Raw genomic sequence first — 24,736 nt, forward strand, 5'->3', positions numbered from 1 at the left:
GTCTCATATTCAATAACCACTTCAACATCAAATTAACCTTATTTTCTTAGACATTGTGGCCCTTTAATGTGAATGGAGACATTGGTGCTGCTGCAGTGAGTGAAATTCTGAAACTCCAGAAGGCAAAACACGGTTTATTAAAACATAACTAATGCCTTCTAAATAGATTCAAATGGGGTATGTCTAAGGAAGGAGACAATTCGGCATTTCATAATCACTGACAGAATGGAGAAGTGGAAATTATGGCACAAGCTTTAATGTTACAAGATCTAATGTAATAGTGCTTGAATTACAGTATCCCTTTGTAGCCTGCATGTCATCCGCCCCTTTACCAGAAAGAACTATAAATGTTAATGATGCTTCTGTCTTGTCCGGGCAGAGGTCTATTGTTATAGAGCAATAGAAGCAAATACATCAGGGATTTACTTCTAATGCTTCAATAGGCTGATGGGGCCATTAAAGTATTAAAGTTAAATCTTACCATTTATAAAATTGTACTTTACAGCATCTTTTATTGATGCCACCTCGTTTCATCTCTACATTCAGACGTCGGTGTAGATAGTAGCTTTCTTCTCTTCAAACACTGATATATTATTTCATTCGCAGAGAGCTTGTAGTGATTTTCACTCTAGACATGGAATAGTATTTTTCCTCTTTTGTTTAGCAATCATAACGTTGTGCTGCAATGCACAATGAAATGCTTTAATTGCTCATTATTTGTATTTTTTTGAAACTAGAATTTAAGGTCTCAAATATCAGAGATTGGGTTGTGAATACCCTCGGTTAGGAAAATTAAGTGTAGCCAAGGGTGGTAGCACCTATTCCCAGGAACTGACCAGTGCACCAATACACAGAAAGGCTGATAAAGCAGCCATACCAACAGAAAATAGGCAGAACTCTAAAAACTCTGGGTCAGATTAACTAAGGGGTTGCTTTACTCATGCATCACGAAAGGCAATGCAAGGGCAAATCAAGACCTTCAGTGAGCTTCACAATGCAATGCAGAGACACCATAAATTTACTAACTATAGTAAACATGCATCAAAATGCTTTGCCTTCCCATGGGAGGTGTAATAATGAGAAATCTGCCTATTTCTCCTCTCTTTCTTCTTTCTATATTTTCGATCTTTCTACATACAAAGAGAAAAAAAATAATCAGCTGATTCTTTTTGATCCAGAAGGTGCCCCTTCCTGCACAAAAACAATCTTGCGTGCAACAGAGGCACCCTTGCATTGGCACTTTGCAGTCACTAGTGTGACAGTGCAGAGAGAGAGCAGACGTACTATATCTTACTAGAGATGAAGAATTCCTGCCCTCTCTCTTTTATGGAGCACACTGCAGCAAGTTCTCTTGCTGCGTTGCACTGCGTCAAAACTTAGTAAATCTGCCCCTCTTTTTACTTCCTGTGGTTTCAGCTCTTAAAACTCCCCCTTGCTCTTCATCTTCAGGTAGGATCCTGAGATAGCTTCACCTCTTTCAATGTAATCTGTGGTCTTCTCAAGATTTGGACATGAATACATAATGCCACCACAGATATGCACTGTGAATGCTTCATCGATGTCTCAGTTCTTGGAGACCAGTCCATAACGCACATTATCACACAGCTGCATCTTAAGAGCATGGTGATTTTACAGTACATGATGCATGGTAATCTTAGAGCTGCACTTTGGATGTCTCAGTAGACACCACTAGATAATGTACATCGTCAGATAGCTGCACCGTGAGAGCACAATGGATTTACAGTACATAATGCAAGTCACCATAGGCCTGGAGTGTGTGAGTTTCATGAATGTCTCACCACTAGGACTCCAGAAAATAATGTTAGTAATCTAACATTTCACATAAGCTGCTCATTTGGTTGCTGCATTTGTCTTGCTGGACATTGTTGAGTCAGTAATAAATTATCGACTATACCATCATCATGAAACATCATTATTTCACTTCTATGCTGCATACAACCAAACTGTGGGGCATATTTAAGAACAATGGCACTGCACACAGTGCAGCACCACTTTTCTTGCGCCCGTTAGTGCCCCCTAACGTGTGCTATATCTAAAATATAATGCACCATGGCGGTAGTTAGGGGACTAGCATCAAAATATTTGATGCTTGTCCGGTGCTTTGCAGGATTAACATCACACCCCATATTTTGATTGTGGAAAAATATGCCTAATACATATAGAGCAAACCATATATGCTTTACTATAAGCTTTTCATTCTATGTTTTTTCTGGTGTGTTTATTTCACTGAAAAGTGACTTGTAGTACCTCTGGGACTCCACCCATGATTCGAGGCCAAAATTGCTGCCCCAAACTTACAAGAGGCACAATGCTGCATTGCGCCACTTTGTAACCCTTTGCGCTACATTATGCCCGCACCAGGCATAATGTATGGAAAGGGGACATTCCCTCGTTAAGGGGGCAAAAAAATGGCACAAAGAAATCTAACTGATTTTTTCAGCACTTTTAACACCTGCTCATAGCAGGCATTAAAAGGAAGCACACCATTGATTACAAAGGGCCTCAATGACCTTTTGAGGATTAGCATCTAATTTTTTGACGCGAATCCTGCAAAGCTCTGGACTAGTGTCAAAAAGTCTGATACTAGTCCCCTAACTACTGCCATGTTGCACCATATTTTAAATACTGCGCAAACATTGTGGTGTTAAGGGGTCACTAAGGGGTGCAAAAAAAGTGGCGCTGCACTGCGTTCAGCACCACTTTTCTTACATATGCCCCATGGTATCTTAAGCAAACATATGTTGGCTGGTAGAGGAACTGTCAAAGTCGAAAGGCACCACTCACATGACCAATGGCAAAGGTCTGCAGAAATGAAGATTAAGGCACCAATACCCCTTTGGTTTAGCTACATATACAAAGATTTTTATACACTGATGGAAGTAGACTCCTTGGAAGAGGGGTTGAGATGTGAGAAATAATATGTCTGGTGCCAATAAGCAGAGCTGCTTCTGCAAGCGCCTTGACTTCTTTTTTGGGATTCTACAGAGGTCTTGAGATTGCGGGTCATTCAGGAGCCTTACTGTGAAAGGTAAACATAGAACATGAGGGAGATATGCAATACAGTACTGACCCTTAGCTTGCCCCAAGTTGTAGCTACACCAGTTTATCACCTCATTGGTCAGCCTTTGGGATGCGCCTTCCTTCTGTCGCTTTTTCTGGAAGACACTCTTCTGCTTTAGTGTTTCCGTAAGAGGTTACTTACCTAAATGTGCAAACACAAATTGGGTTATTTTAACAAGAAATGGTAGACACAGACTCATACTGTCCATGCATATACAGACATCCAAATTTGCTGATGAACCTGAATACTTCCTCTTGTCATTACTGATAAGCACAAACTTCAGTTTATTTCTTCCACTTCACATCAATTCAATTGAAATCCAATAGCTTTTCTTGTACATTTGTATGTATCTATTCATAAATCAGTTTATTTTCATTACTATCCAACCTATAATCAATACTAACCTTTAGAAACATACTAATAAAGAGTTATTATTGACCACGATCTTTACATATTAGTATTATTGTGTCAATTTTGTGAAGATACTGCCACTCTAGGCCTCTCTTACCGTCATGCCACAGCCCTAGGCTAACTCTGGCACTTGTACAAAGCCTTATTGACTAGAAAGCCAGTAGGGTGGGAAAACATTTCATACTATTTGAAGGTCAGATAGGAAAATCGTAAAGCAGAATATCATGCTCACAGTTTTCTACATTTCACTCACCTTGGATAGGATACTTACCAAATGTTAGTCAGTAATGCTTCAGGAAGGGAAGATGAGTTCACCAGTGCTCACAATTTGTCTTCTTTTAAACGACTAGCCAATCTCACAAGTATCTGATTTAAGGGAAGGATCCTCAGCAAATGTTCTCTCTCTACTGCTTTGCTGTATTTTCTGGGAGGTGGAGTTGTAAGGGAAGGGAGACTTCATTTTCTCTGAACATATCACCTTGTATGCTAGCTTGAAAATTGCTATGAGGTAATTTTGGTATCATTAAGCATATGGCAATAGTATAGTATAGGAAAAGAGGGGGTGAGTAGTGAGGGAACATCTTAGTTCTTGGACTAAGACCAATTCAGTATTTAATACTGGTTCTCTTTTAACAAACTATTGTTTGGTCCACTTTCATGTCAGCACCAGGTGGTCCCAAAAGAAGAATGGTACCATGCCTTTTGCAAGAGGACCTTCTGGTGCCTGTAACAGGAATTTGGAAACATTTGTTTTTGGAATGTGCACTGTCAGAACAACTGTCTATTCTGTGAGTAGGTTTATTTCATATTGTTGCTAAGAACAGTTTCAGAAATCGATGATGATGAGAAGCAGACATGGTCTTGGATTAAGGTGAACACAGAACCTTTGAACAACAAGGAAATGATTTGTTAGAACCACACCTGAGAAACTGCACCATTCTTGCAGGTTGGTGTAGTTGGTTTTACCTTTTGAATCTTTTTTTGCTTAAAGTGTGTTTGTTGAATTTTAACAGAGTACATACATATCGGCCAGGTGAGTCATAAGGCAGATTGCATAGGGCAGCAGTACACTTGTATAATTTTGTATAACCAATAAATCAATATCCAAACATAAACAGAAAAGTTTAACAAGTGGAACGTGACATAGCCATGAAACTGGATAGGTACCTAGCGAGTGGATTCCTAGTGAGCAGTATTATGTGCAGAAGAGAAGTGTACAGCTTATACCCCCTGTTCCACCCTCTATAATGAAATCACTAGCATGGAGGTGAGGTGAAAGCAAGATAATGGGCAGATCTAACCAGCGTAGTAAAAAAAAGGAGCAACCTGGGCAACCAGCCCCTTGGAAAAAAAAACTTTAACAGGTACCAAGAACCACATTGAGCTAGGGAACAGTGTGAAATACCTGTCTTTGGGGAAGAAACAAGACAGGGCTTCAGGAAACCCATTTGAATGGTCTAACATTTTCTGCCAGGGCTACATCATCCACTTTGATATATTCAGGTGATGAATCGGACGTTCATGGAGAGAATCTACAGTACAAGAGGCAAACTAAAGTGCACTGAGTTACAAATTCTCCTATCCCCCAGTAGTTTCTATCCATGGAGTGTCCTGCTTTAGGACGCATCTGACTTGCCTCAAATATTGCCATTGAACTACTTTTTCCCCAATGTGGTTTTCTGGATGTTCTTATATTGTTTCACTACATCTTAAGCACAAAGAAAAGCAGATGTAGCAGTCAAGCCTTTACCTGCATCCCTCAAAGCGTGGAATGACCTGCTGTTACACATAGGAACTTGATCATCAATTCTTGAACTCTGCAAGAAGCTGAAGACCTGGTTCTTTGAGGTGTCTCTCTAGGCCCTAAGTTGCCTAAACTCACAAGTGCTCAGCGCCAGAATACTCTCCCAGGTAATAGCGCCTGTACAAATCTGCATAACAGAGAACAAAGCGTAACATAACATAACATAACATAACTTAACATAACATAACATAACATAACATAACATAACATAACATAAAATAACATACCTTTAGGAGTAATGAACCAATCTCCCTTGGCCTTTATTGTTTCTACATTAAGGTGGTCATTATGACCTTGGTGGTCCTGTACTGCCACGCCTGCGGTTGCGATCAGACCGTCAACAGCATAATGGTGCAAGCCTGTCAAATAATGACTGCGGCAGTGAAGTGGCTGCATCACAGGCAATTCACCCCCTGTACCGCCAGAGGGGTGGGACTGCCTGGCTGAAGGTTGACCACCTTCGACCCAGCGGTCCACCTAACACCACCCTCAACATAACGAGTATCCTTACCGCCAGGCATTCTGTTGCGGCATCCCCGCCACAAAATCCCTGGCGGTAAGGATACTGGTGACAGGAATACTAATTCCTGTCGCCACAACAGGACTCCCCAACCCCCCATGTAGGAGCCACCCCACGCCTGACCCCATCATGAACTTCCCCACCCCCCCAGCAGCAATGCCCCCTCCACCCAGTTCCCGTACTGACCCCCAACCCCGCTCTCTGTACTGACCCCCCCATCCCTGTACTGGCCCCCCGATCCAGGCACACACACACCACACTTACATACATACATACATGCATACATCCACTTTCACTCATTCACACACACATGCACACACTGCCACAACATCCCCCGCATACACGCACACATACTCTCCCATCCCCCACATACATGCATTCACACAAGCACACAGACACTTTCACACATGCACACACAAACACACACAACACCCCCCACCCTCTTCCATTCACACACACATCCCCACCATTCATGCACACAACACTCAACACCGCCCCTCCCCTGTTGGATGATCACCTTACCTAGTGGTCTCAGTGATCATCGGAAGGGAACAAAGTCCATGGTGTTTGTTCCACAACCAGCGCCCCATCAAAACAACACCGCCAGGCTGTTTACAATGTTGTAATACGGCGGCCGGTGTTGTGGTGACATGGCAGTGGTGGCGGAGCAAGGTCCGTAGACCGCCGACTTCCAGTATGGCTGCTGGCGGTTTCCCCTCCAAATAGTGGTGGAGAGCAGCTAGCAGCCATAATATGGCAGTCTTCAGACCGCAAACACTGGCGGTCATATGGCGGGCGTGACTTAAGCAGTCTACGGAATAGACCGCCGAAGTCATTATGAGGGACTAAATATTTATATTGCAACTTATCCTTGCTGTGAATATTTGTGTGCCCTATTTCGTATTTGCATTGCTATCTATTTGTGCTGTTCCAAAAATATTTTCAGAGGTCCATCTTACTGTTCTTCAATGGATATCTAAGGTGCATGTTCGAACACCAATGGAAAGACACCCATCTCTATACCAAACTACTGGGAATTGTTGCCAGGAACGCTTCTCACATCTTTTGTGAGGGTACGGGGGTAATTAAGAGCTGTTAATGGCCAGGCACATGTGAGCTGCAAGACAATTAACCCTCTAGAACAAATCTATATAATGCTTGCATCCTAAGTCTTCTGATTATGCTAATTCGTTAATTACTTAAATATACTTACATGTTGTCATAAAAAAAGTCAATAACAGGGTGAAGCATGATTTCCTATTCACCTGATGCCTTGAATGATCTTGTCAATCATCCACAGGTACTTTAAGAGTCACCTGTCCTAATTAATTTCCTAATTTGCTCAATTACCACCACACCCAAATCTGTTTTTCTCTCCTGTCCTTTCAAATGCATGTGTAAACCAGGGATATAGATCTATATAAATAGCTAAAAATAAAACAAAAACATTCCTAATCACATCCTCTCTCTTCAGATAATTAGCTGTTAGAAATTTCATATGCCTACACAGTGGTCAGGAATGTGAAAACTACAATTAGGTACAATATATGGCAGAACTTTCCATTTTTGCACCTGACCTTATAAAATGACATTGTTTGTCAAGAAAATCTCTATAAAGTTTTTGGAGTCTGTCCAGGTAGCAGCTTGGGAAATCTTCAGAATATGTGGTGTTAATCATCAGTGTAGCAGAATTTGTGCAGCCACTGACAAAGTAGAGACAGCTTCACTAAAATAAAGGCTGCAGAAGGGACAGATCATTTGGCAGGGTCCATCTGGCAGTATAACTTTAAAGGCATATTTTTCAGTTTCTGTAGTTCTTAGGATATTCTTTGAACTAGATGACTATAGAAAGTGGAATTATCAGTACAGTTGCAAGGGCTCCTCTGTCCACTATCACGACCATCATCAGCAGTTGAAGTCAGCTTTGCAGCAGCAGAATTAATTTTGCCCAGGGGAAGCTTGTTCAGAATATTGAAAGAAATTATTTGGAGTAGTGTGCACAGCTGAGAAAGTGGATCCAAGGCAGCAGCAGATAAAGCAATGCAACAGTCAGAAGCCATCAAAAATTTAAACATACCATGAAACTGAAAATATATCTGACAATATATCTGACTTTACACAGACAGGGGGATAAAGATTAACCTTAAAAAAATAAGGGGCAGATTTAGGAAACGTGGTGCTACGTACAATGCAAAGCCACTTTTCTAGCGCCCCCCTACCGCCACCATGTGTGTACTGTATTTAATATACCGTGCTCAATGGTGCAGGGTAGGGGTAATATTATAAAAAAATGTTAATGCTATTGATGTACTTTACAGGACTAGCACCAAAAAATTTGGAGCTAGTCTTACAAAGTACATAGTGGCCCATTTTAACAAATGATGTGCCTCCTTTTAATGCCTGCTCAGAGTAGGTGTTAAAAAATACAGCTAATTCTTTGCGCCGTATTTTCACCCCCCACAAGGAGGGAACACTCCCCTTGCATACATTATGCCTAGGGGATGCATAATGTGGCGCAAGGGGTTACAAAGTGGTGCAATGCATCCATTGAGACACTTTTTAAATATGGAGAGGTGATTTTGAACACCACATTAGTAAAAAAAAAAGAAAATGATGCTAATGTGGTGCTAGAGCTTTTTAAAGTTTTCAGAGTCTTGTGAAAATATGGTTACTTATCTGTGATGTGATTAAATGTGACTTGTAAGTCAAGTTCATTCAAAGCTGCTCCTTAACAATGTGTCCCAAAATTATTTTAAGATTTCGAGCATGCAGCGATTCTCGCTTAAATACTTTTCTGAATCGGAAGACGGGAAATTAAGGAACTCCAAATCATTTGGCACATTCATGGGATTCACTTCCCAAACAGTGAAATATACAATAGAACTAAGTGACTTGGATTGACTGAAAACCCATATGAACCCCTCAAGGGTAACTCTCTCTTTCCAGTGGTGTTTTCATTTGGAGGACGCAGGCCTCAATTACGAGATATAAAATGTGTGTGAGGCATAACAACATATGATACAAGCGCTAAAGTTCATAAATAAAGAAGTTAAGGAACCACACCAATTTGAAATACAAATGTAAATATATTACTAAATTCAACAAAACTGGAAAAATTGAAATTTGGCAAAATTATCCTTAATCCGTTAAAAAAGCAATGAGCGCAGAAGCAACAATTCAAAACATCCCTTATATAACATTGTCATTTACTTCGCAGTTGAACATAAAGACAGAAAACAGAACATTACTTTTATCTAAAAGAACTGCATGATGATAGGGTGCACATAATTATTCACTATCTGGTCTCTGAATGCACAGAGGCCAGGGAATGGCACTTGTGGTTATAGCTGTATCACCTAGTCGCACTAACTCTACATGACCAATTCTGGAAATACAGTCCACTTTGCACGAGTGTTGCTAGTGCCTTACGAAGCTGGGCAACAGATTATAAAGTACTTCCATTCCTCCATCAGCGAGTGTCAAATCAGTTCTTTCCAGCTGGCTACGTTGTTATTAATGGTTAAGATTGACCATGAAAAATGAGAACTTAGTATGACTTCGAGAATTGATGGCGAACATAAACTCTGCAACTGGAGACTGATTGGAATACTGAACTCCCCAGCAAGCAAGAGGACAATCAGTACAGGGCCTCAAACAGACTACAATCAATGGTAGCTAGGACACTGAAATATTCAATCTGTTTGGCACTCTGAAAGCAGATGCAAATCTTACCAGTTGAGAAACTAAAATACCATCTATGAGAATAAGGCACTAACAGAGTCTGTAAAACTTAAAGAAACCAGAGACAACAAATTTACGAAACAGAGAAAGAATCTTAAGCAGTACAAGGGGAAAACATCACGGTTTTAGCCCGGACTGTATTGAAAGGAAAGAAAAACTGTTTGCACTGATGAAATGAGGCGGGTATCAGAAGAATCAGAGCTATCAGAGCACTGTAAATGAACAGCAATAACAAGGGATATAGCAAGTTGATTCACTGAAAAAACGGTCAGTATTTTGAAACTGCATCTAAGAATAAGGGCTCATAAACATTTTACCAATTTGTCTCAGCTGGAATGTAAACAAGAAATAGTTACAGAAACATCAGGTTCCAATTGGACCAGCCATGTGGAAACTATATTTACTGAGGGCAAATCTTTTGTATTTGGAAATAGAATATGTCCTTTCAATATGGAAGAGAAGTCTGTATTCTGCCGGGAGGATGTTAGACCTGGCATCCCTGGTGTCGGTTCCCCTCACTTTTTGCCCTCTAACCTCCAGTTTTACTGACTTAATTTTTGCGTTTTTAGGATTCGGGGCACTTAACCACTGCTGACTGGTGCTAAAGTGCAGGGGCTGTGTATTCCAAACATTGTAACCAAACATGGTAACCTTGGCTTCTCCACAACTGGCACATTTAATACTGCTTATAAGTCCCTAGTAAGGTGCACTGCATGTGCCAAGGGCCTGTGAATTAAATGTTACTAGTGGGCCTGCAGCACTTATTGTGCTACCCACTACAGTAGCCTTTCAAACATGGCTCAGACCTGCAACTGTAAAGCCTTTGTGCAGTTTTAAACTGCTATTTCGACCTGGCAAGTGTACCCACTTGCCAGTCCCTAACCTTCCTTTTTATTGCATATGTCATCCCATAAGGCAGGGTGCAATGCATTTTAAAAATTTGACATGAACCTTTAAGTGTATCATGTCCTGGTAGTGAAAAACTATTAAATTTGTTTTTCACTACGGCAAGTCCTATCCCTCCCGTAGGTTAACATTGGAGTTACCTTGAAGCAGCCTTTGAGTGTGACTTCCAATTGGGAAAACAAAGTTGGATTTGGTGTCTCTGCACTCACAATTTAAAATCACAACTTTTGATGAAGTCAGATTTTAAATTGAAAGTCTGAAAAGGCTACTTTTAGAAAGTTAACATTGTCTTACTTTAACCATTCTGTGCCTCTGCCTATCTCTGAATAGACGTCTGGGGTTGGTGACAGTTGGGATTTTGTGCATTCCCTCTAGACAGTGACCCACAATGGGAGCTTGATGGTGGGGCAGAGCTTAGCATTGCCTCACTTTCACCTGAGTAGGGTTGTGCCTCTCCCCACACAAAGGGCTGCATATCCCTTTGTATAGATGTTTGGAGCCAGGGAAGGAAGGACAGGGACCCTGTGATCTTCAAAGACCTCTTTGAAGTCTCCCTCACTTCAAAGGCACATTTGGGTACAAGTACTGGACCTCAGACTCCACACATTCAGAACTCTACTGGAACCAGGGACGCTTTGCCAGGAATCAGGATTGCTGTATTGCCAGAGTGATTGCCATTCTGCAACTGCACTGCTGTGTTGGCCTGTGTTGTCCTACTGCTTGTGTGCTGTGCTGTAGGAGGTGCTGCCACTTTGCTACTTGCTTTGCTTTATTGGCCTGCTGCTTCTTGCCTGGAGTGAGGGGGCCTGGCCTTGTTCTCTACATCCTTGAACTCAAGATTCTCCAAGGCCTCAAAAACTACCTGTAACTCTTCTGGTGGTGCTGGACTCTGCTATCTGTGGGTCCTACCCTTGCACAAGGTTCCCCCTCCAGTCCTGGGCCTCACAAGTGAGTTTGGCAGCCGATTACTACAAAAACAGATGCATCATGCCCTCAAAGTTGATGATTTGCTCCATTAAAGGTACTGCTTCAGTGGACCCTGCATGGGTTCTGTAGCTGGCCCACCCTTCATCTCGGTCAGCTTGTACTTTGGATTTGCACCGGTCGCTCTTGACCTCAAGTAACCTTTTGGCTGCTAGTTACTTCTAAGCACTGTTTCCATATTTAATCTTTAAATGTTCATAGCTCAACTTCTACTTTTAGATTTTTGTTGTTTTGATTTTGTTTTAATCAGATAAATGTACTATATTGTTCTAAACTGATCTGCAGTCTTTTTGTGGTGTCTTTCACTGGGTTACTGTAATTAAGTGTTGCACAAACACTTTACACATTGCATCATAAGTTAAGCCTGACTGCTCTGTGCCAAGCAACCAGAGGGTGAGCACTGGTTATTTTGGGTTGGTATCTGACTTACCCTGGCTAGAACTGTGGTCCACACTTGGACAGTGTGCACACCTCTGCCAACTAGAGATTGGGTCCTCATTTACAAGAAGCCTGCACCATTGGAGTGTCTATTTTTATGATGCTGAATTGGCACAGGCCTCTCAATCATATGTATCAGGCGACCCAAAGCCACCCCACATGGTTTTTCATGGCCTCACAGATATGGAGTAAGTCAAGGCAGCGCATAGCACTGTCTTGCCTTACTCTACACCAAGGAGGCATTCCATGGGCATTGCAGTGGTGTTTCCCATTCAACACCCTTGGGTTTTGACACATTCCCAGATTTACAAGGATCTGTAAGCCCAGGAATGCATCAGAACGGTGTGCTTTCCCAGGGTAGGCATAACAAGGAGAAATGGTTTTTATTTATCCTTGTTTTTCCCTCTTTATATGTGTGGTTCATTTTGCAGCACACATGGAAAGAGGTAAATACCTTAATTCATTGCTTTTTGTGCAGTTAGGTGTCCCCGCACAAAACAATTGTGTCAATAACTCAGACATCCTTCCACCATGGTGCAAGGGCGCCTGCATTGGTGTAAGGCTCTGATTTGTGCGTTGGTGCAGCCAGAAGGGACATGATTGCACCATATGTCATTAATACAGCACATTCTTTCCCAGTGCTGCCATGTGCCAAAAAGTTGTAAATGAAGCCCCCAATTTCTAATAGAGAAGATATTTAATCAACAAAGAATGAAAATGTATTAAGCTAAGACATAAGATATGTCACAAGGGCCTAAAATGATGCTGCCAGGGACCTATAGTTTTTTGAAGAAATTACAATAATGGAAGGATGCAAGCAGAATATTGAATTATATGAAATGAGCAATCAAGACCGGTCTCCGACGCATCAGGACAGGTCTCATATAAGTTTTATTTTCTTTCATAAATACAGTGCACATATATTCTAAGAGGGGTTGCACTATCAGCTATGGTAACAGTTTTTCCTTTAGAGGCCTACTTCCTTGTTTTTCAGGCAAGGAACATGGGGTCAAACCTAAATCTCCCCAGGGCCTGTCTCATAAAGGGCCAGTGAACCACGTCAAACGCCTTTTTAGCATCCAAGGACAAAAATATGTGGGGATCTTTTTTGTGTCTTACAGTCTCTAACCAATTGTAAAACTTTTGTAAGTTGAGACTAGTCAACCTCTGTGGCATGAAACAGGATTGATGATTAAGTATCAAGGTGGTGATCACCGTTAGAAGGCATTTGGCAATATTTAAAAGTGAAATCATCTAAAAGGAGTACAATGTGCTTAGGCCTCACAAATTTATGGATCACTACTAAGTTAGCTCTGCGGAGGTCTAGTGGGAGTTCCTCCCATTTTAGCTTCCTGGAGCATCTTCAGGAAATATGGACCCAGGAGCCCAGTATTTCTATTAAAGAGCTCTGCTGGTGTACCGTTTGAACCCGGGGTTTACCTGGTATTCAGGGTGCCTATGGCAGTTATGACTTAAGAAAGGACACCTTTGTCTTCCAAGGACAAGCACTCCTCTTCTGTCAAGGTGAGGACTTGCACTGTATTCAGATAGTCTTGTAATTTCACTGGCAGTGTTATATGAGGTACCATCTTCCCCCTTATAGTATCTACCCACCAGGCTTTGGTTTCTCTCTTGTCCAGCCAAGGTAAGGCAAGTGAGGAGATGAGTGAGGAACGAATCTCATTGAATGCTGATGATATTCTCTTGTATGTCACCCACCCAAGTACAACACTTCCAGGGATAGTTCAACTGTTTGAAGATACAGGGCCCTCGTGGGTTCTCAAATCAACTGGGAAAAGCCAAACTTATACCCGTCAGGAAGCAATTTTGACATACAGGACTGCCCAGGCTGAGTATAGATAGACAGGAGGGGCTTCCAATATCTAGGAATAAATGTGGCCCTTGACAGAGATGAAAGCCTAGACCACAATGTTTGAATAGTACTGACAGAATTCCATGGGGACGTGGAAAGACGGAAGTCTCTGCCACTAACACTCCTAGGGAAAGCTGCCATGTGCAAGATGATCACCTTACCGGAGCTCTTGTATATCCTTCAAAATACTTACTACAAAATACCTCTGCCACTAACACTCCTAGGGAAAGCTACCATGTGCAAGATGATCACCTTACCGGACCTCTTGTATATCCTTCAAAATACTTACTACAAAATACCAGATGATATATGTATTAAAATAGAAAGGGAGGTTAGGATGCTACTGTGGGAAGGTGGACACCGCAGGATGAGTGTGAAGGCACTGCAGTGAAATCAGTATAATGGAGACATATCCCTTCCCAACATTAAGGCCTACTTCTGGGCCAGCACATCTGTTTGCAATCAATGATTGGGGGCATCTACCTGGGGACCATCCCACATATATGTTAGAGAGGGCCCAGTTTCAATCGCGCCCCTATCTGCATTATCTATATGGGTGGATGGGACTAACAAAACTGTTGCCAGCAACCCAGATGACAGTTGAAGCATGGAATGGAGTACAGAGATTAACAAAATGGGATACACAAATCACACCAGAAAGGCCCCTTTGGGCGGGAATACGATTGAAAGAAATAGTGAAACTCAAGGACTTTGGGCAATGAGATACCATTGGGATCCTCAGATTGGGAGGCCTGATAAAGGAGAGAACATTGGTTACCTTTAACTCTCTCCAGCGAGACTACCAATTACATAAAACACAATACTTCAGATAGCTAGAAATCCAACATGCATGGAAGGCAAAGAAACATGGCGTAACTGGCCTTCCAGAATATGCACAATTGGAGGGGAGACTCCTCCAGGATGAGATAGAAAAGAAAGCAGTCTCCTGGATCACTCTATAAAATGACCCAAAATATAACTAAAGCCTAGGTGTGATACTTGGTTGAAGTACCCTTGCATCACTTATGGTGTTGCATGAGCAATGTAATACTTAGGTCAGATTTACAAAGGAAAGCAAGACGACCGTGTGTGACCTGCACTGATTGGTAAATCTGGAGAAACACAAGAGATCACAATTTGCTGTTTTGTATTACTCTGCACATGATAATCTATATTGCTGCTAAAAATCACATACATCCATATGCCATGCCACTGTAGCCAGTTATTGCACTCAATGTCACTACACTGTACGCCTCTCCACTGCATGGACTCCACTCTAATCCAGTCCAGTGTATTTTATTGCACTGTGTGCAATGTCACTGTACACCACTCCATTTCGACCTCGGCGGTCTTTTCACAAGACCGCTGAGGGACCGCCGTGCTGAAGACCGCCAGTGGTGGCGGTTTTCCGCTCAGCGTATTATGACTGCTGGCAGCCCTCTGTCCTTTTCTGGATGGAAAGCCGCCAGCAGCCATACTGGTGGGCGGCGGGGAAGTGGAGGTTGCTCCACCTCCACCGCCACGTCAACAGAACACCGCCCACCGAATCACATTCTGTGATTCGGTGTGGCGGTGTTCTGTTGAAGGTGTTGTGGCGGTGGAGCAGCCCCCATGGATCCCGTCCCCTCCCGGAAGATCAACGGACAAGGTAAGTTGATCGTCCGTTTGGGGAGGGGGTTGGGGGGGTGTTGTGTGATGTGTGGGTGCATGGGGGTGTGCGTGTGAGTATGTAGAGGGTGTGTGTGAGTGCGTGTATGCATGCGGGGGTGTAGTGTGAATGGAAATGTGTACGTGTCTGTCTGTATGTATGTCTGTATGGATGTGTGCGTGTATGTCTGAATGAGGGTGTGCGTGTATGACTGTGTGTGTGTCTGTTGGCATGTTTGTTCGTGTGTGTGCCGGAATGTGTGTTGGTGGTGTCTGCATGCGTATCGGGTGTGTGTCTGTGTTGTGATGTCGGGGGTAGGGGTGGGGTGGGGGGTCCTACCACCTTTGGGGGTGGCTGGGGGGTGTTGGGGACGGACTCAGGGGAGGGGGTGGGGGGCGGCGGAGTCCGCTATCAGTGCCAGGGAAGGAATTTCCTGGCACTGATAGTGCTTACCGCCATGGATTTCATGGCGGTTCCAAACCCCATGTACTCCATGGCGGTAAGCCGGGTCATCATACGGCCGGGGGTCTTGTGACGGCCGCCGGGCTGGAGACCCAAGTCTCCAGCCCAGCGGTCGTCTCCGCCATGGCGGTCTGATCGGAGAAGTGGCGGATGACCAAGGCGGTAACCGCCATGCTCATAATTCCAAATTTTTTACCGCCAGCCTGTTAGCAGTAAAACCGCCACTTCTGCATCAACCGCCAGGGTCGTAATGACCCCCTATGTCACTTCAGTTTAAGCCACTACACAGGATGCTACCCCACTATACTCTATCTCCCTCTATGTCATTCTACTGCATGCCACAACACTCTACTTTATTCCACTGCATGCCACTCCACTGTATGCTGCTTTTTATAAATAGGGTCTTTGGTTGGCAGTCAGGTTACCACCTGTCCAAGCAAGGATCCTCACTCTAGTCAGGGAAATGGAGAAACACACTTAGATAACCCTTGCTTACCCCCTTGGTAGCTTGAGACAAGCAGTCAGGCTTATCTCGGAAGCCATGTGTACCGTATGTGTACCAATACACACAGTAATACAGTGAAAACACTACAAAATGGACACCACACCAGTTTAGAAAAATAGGCAATATTTATCTAAATCAAACAAGACCAAAATGACATAAATCCAACTTACACTAGTCAAAATAAAAATTTTCAAAAAAAGAAGAGTCTTACTCTATAGGAAATAATGGAAACGTTGATTTTACACAAGGTACTTGGTTTGCATCAGAAATAAAGCCACATGGGCGAGCGTACGTCGGAAAAGTCAGCAATGCGACGATTCCTTACTTGAAGTGAAGCCGGTCATCATTTCTTCTCCGGTCGGGTAGGTGATGCTTTGTTTTTCTCCCTCGCAAGAGAGCAATGTATCGATTTCCAGACAGGGCACCTTGGATCCACGCCCAGGGATGATGCGTGAGAAATCCAGTTGCACGGTGTTAGAAAATTGTGCTGCATGGGGTTTGCATCATTATCAGCAGCCACGATGCAGGTGGAGCACTGATTCTTGCAGCGAAGTGGGCGGCGCTTCCTGTATCAGCAGCGTTGCAGATGGCGCGTCAAAAATTTCCCTGCACAGCGTTCTGTGCATGGATTTCAGCTCTTGTTCTGACAACTTCATCTTTCAAGGGCCCAGAGACTGGATAGGGCACCACTTGGCAGGGCAGGAGTCTCAGCAGTTCTGCAATTGTTTGAATAAGCTTTGCAGCAAAGTGTTGTATGCACTATCCACCTGATGACAGGCATGTGGACCAGTTGTCAGGCGACGGAGTGCACATGTTTCACTGCCCACTGGATCTCTTTTGTGGGGGTAGAGCAAAAGCTATCTAAGGATCTTGACCCTAAAGAAAGTTTAAGAAGTGTTCAGCAGCATGCAACAGTAGCCATGATCACCATGGAGAAATCATACATAGCTGCAAACGTCTTGTAGGAATTTAATAACAAGGTGTCTGAACGGCTGTGCCAAGAATCCTACTCCTTCCACAAGCCTGGAGAACAACTAGAACACCAGCAACCACAGCGCCAGAAGAATCTGACCCAACCTCTGCATTGGTTTGATCTCAAGTGGCAGGTCTTAAGTCCAGTGCAGAGGCAAGGCAAGAGGGGTTGATCAAGTGTCAGCACCAATGGCACTTCAGAGGATGTTCCAGGACTTTCCAAATTGGTCAGAATTAAGTGTGTTTGCTGACCAAGTTCTGAGTGAACCACCTGAGTTTGAGAACAACCTCTACTTCCTGGTCTGAGTATGTTAGTGCCATCGTTGACCTTTTTAATCATATATCTTTGAATTTCTTTCTTTCTTTCTTTCTTTCTTTCTTTCTTTCTTTCTTTCTTTCTTTCTTTCTTTCTTTCTTTCTTTCTTTCTTTCTTTCTCTCTTTCTTTCTTTCTTTCTTTCTTTCTTTTCCCCCCAAAAAATGCTAGTGGAACATTATGTTTGTGTTGGATTTATGCTGTCCTACCATTTTTTAGTCACACATTATTATATGGCTGGATTGGAGTTGGACCAGTATGCAGTGAAGAAGCCCCCACATTTCCTTCAGAACATTGAAGACGATGCCTGCCTCCCTCATATGCCATTGCCTATCCTTTTTTTTTACATCTCCTAGCAGGGCTGCCCCAGAAGATCATTGATTAAAAGACTGCCAGTGCCAATGCCAAATTCCAGTGTGTTGCTACTTGTTACCAATGGAAGAGATTCCATTTTGTTCAACCACATGCTTGTGTTGGAAGAGGTAACTACTAACTTTTGCACCAATGAATGGTGATATATTGAGTTATTGTGAGTGATGGTTGATGATATATGTGTGGCTGACAGTGAGCGAGTGAGTCCAACAAATTTACAAACTTGATTCTGATGATTTGCATTGTTTTGGGGCTGATTTGGGAAATGCTGCTAAGTGTGTGTTTGCTGCATTGCTGACTCAAATGTGAAACTCCTTTTTATGATCTTGCTCTGCCTCTGAGTCTTCTTGGTGCACTCCTGAAGCATTCCTTGCTTCTGTTTGTCCTTCTCCTTTATTCTATAATACAGTTTCTGTTTTTTTTTTATACTAAGTCTTTCTCCTGGTCCTACACATAAAAATTGGGGGAAAGCTCAAGACTCTATCTTATATACCACACAGGTTCATTCAGGCACCCAAGAGTGACGGACATTCCAAGAAGAAGGGAGATACACCACCCAATTTTGCAATACAGTAGCATTTTCCATCATAATTTTTAGAACTGGGTGGTTCAAATTCAATCCTCCATAAGTTGTATTTTTCAAACCTAGAAGACATAACATTTAGAGATATACAATATTGGGTCTCTCTGGGAAGGAGTGTTTGCAATGCATTTAATTGAACTGGTCATACTTATCCCTTCATCCTTTGCTTCCTTAACAATGAATATTGTCATGGTTTCTTTTGTGTAGTGTTTGTCTTTGTCACACATTTCCCCAAATTTCCTTTCCCATCCACTCATCGAGCTCCCTAACTCTCTTCCCCCAGACTGTGTGCTTTATTGAGGTGTGACTTAATTTTACATCATAAAGAGGTCACACACTTTCTGGGCTGGATGTGCTGAAAGAGACACCAACTCACTGCATGACCTTCTATTACCTGAGCAATATTCCACACCTGCCCCATCAAAATCATCATTAAGGCCTGTTGTGTTGTGGGTTGTGTAAACGCTTAACCGTGTGCAGCATCTCTTGACTTTGGGCCCACTTCTCCTTCCATTTCCTAAGTTTAGTTTTTGAATACTAGCGCCCCACCATTGCTCAGAAGAGATTGATCTTGGTAGTTTTTATTGTCATATCAGGTCGACTTTGTTGTGTGTCAGATACCGTCATTGTGGTAGTCCCGTCTCACTCTTCTAAAGTTATGTGATAATATGATCTACTAACTCTCTGTTTTCTTTCACTGTAGTTGACATTGATACATAGCCCTTTGTTTAATCCTGCAGTGGTAGTTCACATAGGTGGGAGTGGCACCTTCTGTCTTCTCTGTTAGCGTGATAGTCTGCTACTACTACTGCCCAACATCCCTAAGATTCCACCTTGGGAAAAAACATGTAGTATAAAGACTCCCTTGCTTTATCTATTCAGGTAAGAGGAGAACTATGGATTGAACTTAACATTTTAAGTTAGTAATTAACTCCTACTAAAGAAGATGTTGTCTTACTTTATGTGTATCTAGGTTTTTGTAGGCAAATTAGGCAACGGAAATCATCCCCTGGTGGTCAATATAGTTGCAGAGGGCAATAGAGGAAGGATATAGGTAAATTATATACACTTCTTTTTAGCAGATTAAAAAAAAAAGCTTCACTAAAAGACAGTAGTGCAAACTAAAACACCAAAATAAGCATTTGCAGTAGAAATCAAGCAAAATAAATGATCTCTTTTTATTTTTAACAAATACAAAAACCCAACCTTTCCACCAACAATAGGGACACCCCTCTCCCCAAACAAAAAAGGCTATCCCCAAAATGTCCAACAAAAAGTCCAATATGAAAACCCTGTCCCTACTCCCTTCCCATCTTCTCCAACAGCAACAAGTGTCCCTCCCACCAAAACAAAACATTTAAAAAAGAGTCATAAGAGGGCATTCATGCAGGTCTGGAGATTGTCCAGGTTTGCCTCTATCTATGTGCATCATCCTGTGGTCCAGGTGCACAAAGTGTTGTAGGACACGGCCTTGAAAGTTGGAAGTCTGAGCATGAGGTGGGATAGCAGTGGTAGAATGGGGACCGGCTGATGCCAGCTTGCGGCTCCAATGACAGAGTCACTGGCGGCCGGTTGGAGGTCATAGAACTGGCGGGCATGTTGACTGCTGCCTGGGCCTTGTCCTCTTCCTCCTGAAGGTCTACCAGTGACTAATATTCATTGCAGATGCCCTCCAGTCTCTGCCGTCGTGGTCAGGCTGCTATCTCCTGGCCAGTTGGATATCCATCAGGAGTAGCTGTAGCAGAAAAGAAAAAGGAAAAAGCCAAATGATAAACCGTGCTTTGTGCAAACATTTTTTTTAAGGTAGAGTGGGAGAGTAGCAGTAAATGGTTGGTGTCCCAGGGCCAATGGAATTTAATGCAGCTGATTGCAACAAGTTACAGGGCAATTTTTTACTCACTCATGCTTCATTGTAGTTGACGGATGTCAAAAGGGTAAAATTGAACTGGCATGAATGAGTTAATGGAAGCTCTGAATTATTAATCACGTGTACATAAATGTGACGCATGCCAAAAAGGATTTTTCATTTTTTTCGGGTGTCTGGGACAGCACTTTGGAAGGATAAAAGGACTGAAGTACTAGGAGGTGACAGAGTGGGCACTGGATGGGGGGAGGTAAACACACCTTTGAAGTTTGCAATACATTGATAATTTTGCAACTGCTGTATTAACTGAAGCAGGTGCACATTGCACAGACAACACTCTTGTACTGCTGAATTGAAACACACTGCAGTTCCACAATAGGAGCATGATGTAACTGAAGCAGGTGCACATTGCACAGACAACACTATTGTACTGCTGAATTGAACCACGCTGCAGTTACATCATAGTAGCCTGATGTAACTGAAGCAGGGCCACATTGCACAGACAACACTATTGTACTGCTGAATTGAATCACACTGCAGTTACATCATAGTAGTATGGGTGACTAATGGGGAAGGAGCTATGATGATGGGCGGGAGGATACATATCTGCCTTGCTTCAACTACAGTGAGTTAAGGGAGAAGAAAGAAAATTAAAATACCCCCCTTTGAACCAAGGCTTTGAGAACCATGCAAACGAAGTGAAATAGGTGAATAGCAGACATGTCCCTCTCCACAACAGCTCCCTTATTTGTAGATCCAAGCAATTATATATTGATATTTTCATTCCTATATTCTATTCCCCCTTAATACCCACCATTTAAACTTTACACTCTCTCATCCAGTCTTTCACTATTCCTATCCAGTCATCCAGATTTACCAACCCATCCATCCATACAGTCACCTATTCAGTATCCACCCTTTAAAACACCCTGCTTTCACCTATCCCTACATTTACCCACGCATCATTCAATACCATCATCCATTGCCACCCACCCATTCCTCACCGGAGCATCAGCTTTTACCTATCCACCCATCATCCACTGAGGCATCCTTTCACCCCTTTCCTCCATCCTTTCACCCACCCATGCATCACTCACCTACACATCCTTTCTTTTTACCCACACATCCTTTCACTCATATACCATTTCACCCATTCTTTCTTTTAGCTGTCTATCCTTTGTTGCTTTTCCATGAAGCTACTGTTTGCAGCGTCTGTTCATTATGAGCTTTTATCTGCTGATTAGCAGAGAGAAGAGGACATTAACAACTCAACTCCCGCTGTAGCTGCTAAACCAGTAGCTTCACAAACAACCTCCTTGTAGTGAGTATATTAGCAATTGTCAAGAAGCAAGAGCAATATGACTTACCAACGCCTTTCCCTGCTGCCGCCAGTTCTCCCCCTCCGACCACTGCAGCACCCTGCCAACTGGTGCGCTGCTGGCCCCTGCACTGGTGATCCGTGCGGCTGAATTTTTTTTTACACATTTTAGATTTCAACAACATACAACCAAAATAAATCATTTCAGTCCTACCTTCTTCCATCATTCACTTTAGGAATTTTGTCGATAGACAAATCAACCGCAACTGTTTCATAATGGAGGGGCATTACTACATCTGTGCAATAAGGCAGTGGAATACTTTGGACATTCCGGGAGAACCTATTGTGAGGTCTTGGTTGGCAAATGCAATGGGCATGAGCAAGGCAAAGAAGACCTGCACAAACATGCACAGAAAAGATGTCTTGGGCATGCATTCTTGTCAGTAGAGTACCTGCCCAAAAAATCGGTCCTCTTAGTATTAAAGTACCAATCCACAAGATATATAAGGGGAGAAGGGAATGCTAAGCTTAGTAAGAAAGCAGAAGAAAGCTAGTACAGACAGGAGGAAGTCACGTACAAAAATATGAAAAATAGATAAATATAGGGATAACAATAATTTACCAAAGCTTAGACAGAACAAAATAAGTACAATAAAAGTAGACTGGTACGATAACGATAAAAGAAAAATTATTCGAAATGAGGAGGGGTGAACACTAGGGAAATAATATTAATAATAATACAGAAAGGCTTACTGGGGCCAGCAGATCTGCCAACATCTGCACTGGTGGTGGCACTAGCACCCTTGTCTCATCCTGGACCCACCGCCGATGTTGCCCCCTTCTTCCCCTTGGGTGATAAGGTAAGAAATAAAGAATATTAAAAAAATATTGTGGTACAGTTAAATTTGACAAGCAGAGGCAAACACAGTAACATTGTACTTTTCTAAATCAGATCCCCTAGTATGATTGAGTCATATTGAGTTGACCTATTACTTTTACATTCCTAATTCCTACACCTAAGCCCTACTCCAAATTTCCTAAAAAATGGGCCATATTTACAAACTTTTGACAGGGCAGCACCATAAGCCTTCTTGCAGCGCTGAACTGCTTAAAACAAAAAGGGCAGGAATGTCCCCTATCTACAAGATATGGCACACTCCTATCCTTTTCCCCTGTGTTGGTACACAATGGGCTGACGTGAGCAAATGCAGGTACCCTTGAACCATGCTGCAAGGGTACCTTTGTTGAGGGGATGATTGTTTTTGTGCAGGAAGGGACACCTTCCTGCAAAAAAACAATAAAAAGAAGAGTTTTACTTTTTCTATGTGTGCTGCATATTGCACACATAGAGAAAGGGAAACAAAGTTAGAAGAAATAAAGGTATTTACTCCTTATTGCATCCCCCTTATGCCTCCTTTGTGGAGGTGTAGGCTTTTGATGCATTCCCAGGTTTACAAAGCCTTGTAAATCTGGGAATGTGTCAAATGCTACGGGTGTTACGTGGGAACAGCCACCATAACACCCATAGCACGCATCCCTCTGCAGGGTAAGTCAACGCAGCGTCTTGAGCCACGTTGACTCAGTACACATTTACAAGGCCATAAAGATCCACACAGGATGGCTTCATGTGGCCTTGTAAATATGGCCCTGCAATGTGCGAGCTAGACCCTCATTAAATGTGACTTCTGGTGATACAAAGGGACATGTAAATACAAATATGACCCTGCATTTACAACTACATACCACTAACAATGCATTCATATTGTAACAACTGATCTTTGCTTCTCAACCCCTTTTGATGGGGCAACAGCCTCCATTTTCTTTTAATGCATAGATGCATACATACTATGATGATAAAATATCACTGGGGGATTGTGATTGGGAGGGACTGCATAAGCTAAACAAAAAAAGGCACAAATAAGGGAATGATAACTCACTGATATTACTCATTACTACTACCACTATCTTATTCTTGGTGACTGGAGGAGTCTCTGTCTGTATGACTTCTGGAATAACCAGCCCAAACGGGCGCCAAGAGTACAATTAGGAAGCACTGACTAACCATGCTAGCCTCAAACTGGATCACATAATAAATTAACGTAACCTTAACTTACCTCTGAGTCAGCACTGCTTTTAGAAAAAAAAATAGCATTGTGGATCACATACAACATCTAAATATTGATTACTCACAGAGCCCTGACACCTCAATGCCCATCAGGATGATCAGGTCCTGTTCATGGTTGATTATGTCCGCCCAACTGCTGCTGTGTGAGCTGTATCCTGGTGGGGCTCAAAAACCAATCGGCACACCCTCGCTCCCAAAGGATGTAACCACTCCCAGGCCTGATGCTTCCTGGCAGCATAGAGGGGAGGTGGTGCTACACAAAAAAGACAGGTGCTACCACCTCCTCCTCTATGAAAATGGGGCAGGGCTGCAACTATTGGTGGTGCCGACACCCACAAGGTAAGCAACTAGAAGCAACAGTGACATCACCACTCCCTCGGTCACTCTCTTCCATGGAGTAGAAACTGGAAGAAATAGAGGGAAGAAAGAAAGAAAGAATTTAAAAGTAAAGGGAAAAGCAAAAAAAAAGTATTTAAAAAATCACAAAAAATGCACCAAAAAATGACAGAAAAGTAAAATACACAAAGACACACACTGACAAAGTAAAGGAAAATGAGGGGTGGATAATTGAGAAAAGGGTGGGATCGAAAAGACTAAGGCCCTCATTACAACCTCGGCGGTCTTTAAAAAAGACCGCTGAGGCTATGGGAGCCAGAATACCACCATTGCCGGCGGTATTTCTGTCTCCCTATTATGACTTTTCCACTGGGCCAGGGGATGGTAACAGTGTTACCATCCACTGGCCCAGCGGAAAAGTCACATCAACATTGCTGCTGGCTCGTAATAGATCCGGCGGCAATGCTGATATGCAGCA

The sequence above is a fragment of the Pleurodeles waltl genome, chromosome 4_2 (genome assembly GCF_031143425.1).
Source record: "Pleurodeles waltl isolate 20211129_DDA chromosome 4_2, aPleWal1.hap1.20221129, whole genome shotgun sequence".
NCBI classification, from domain to species: Eukaryota; Metazoa; Chordata; class Amphibia; order Caudata; family Salamandridae; genus Pleurodeles; species Pleurodeles waltl.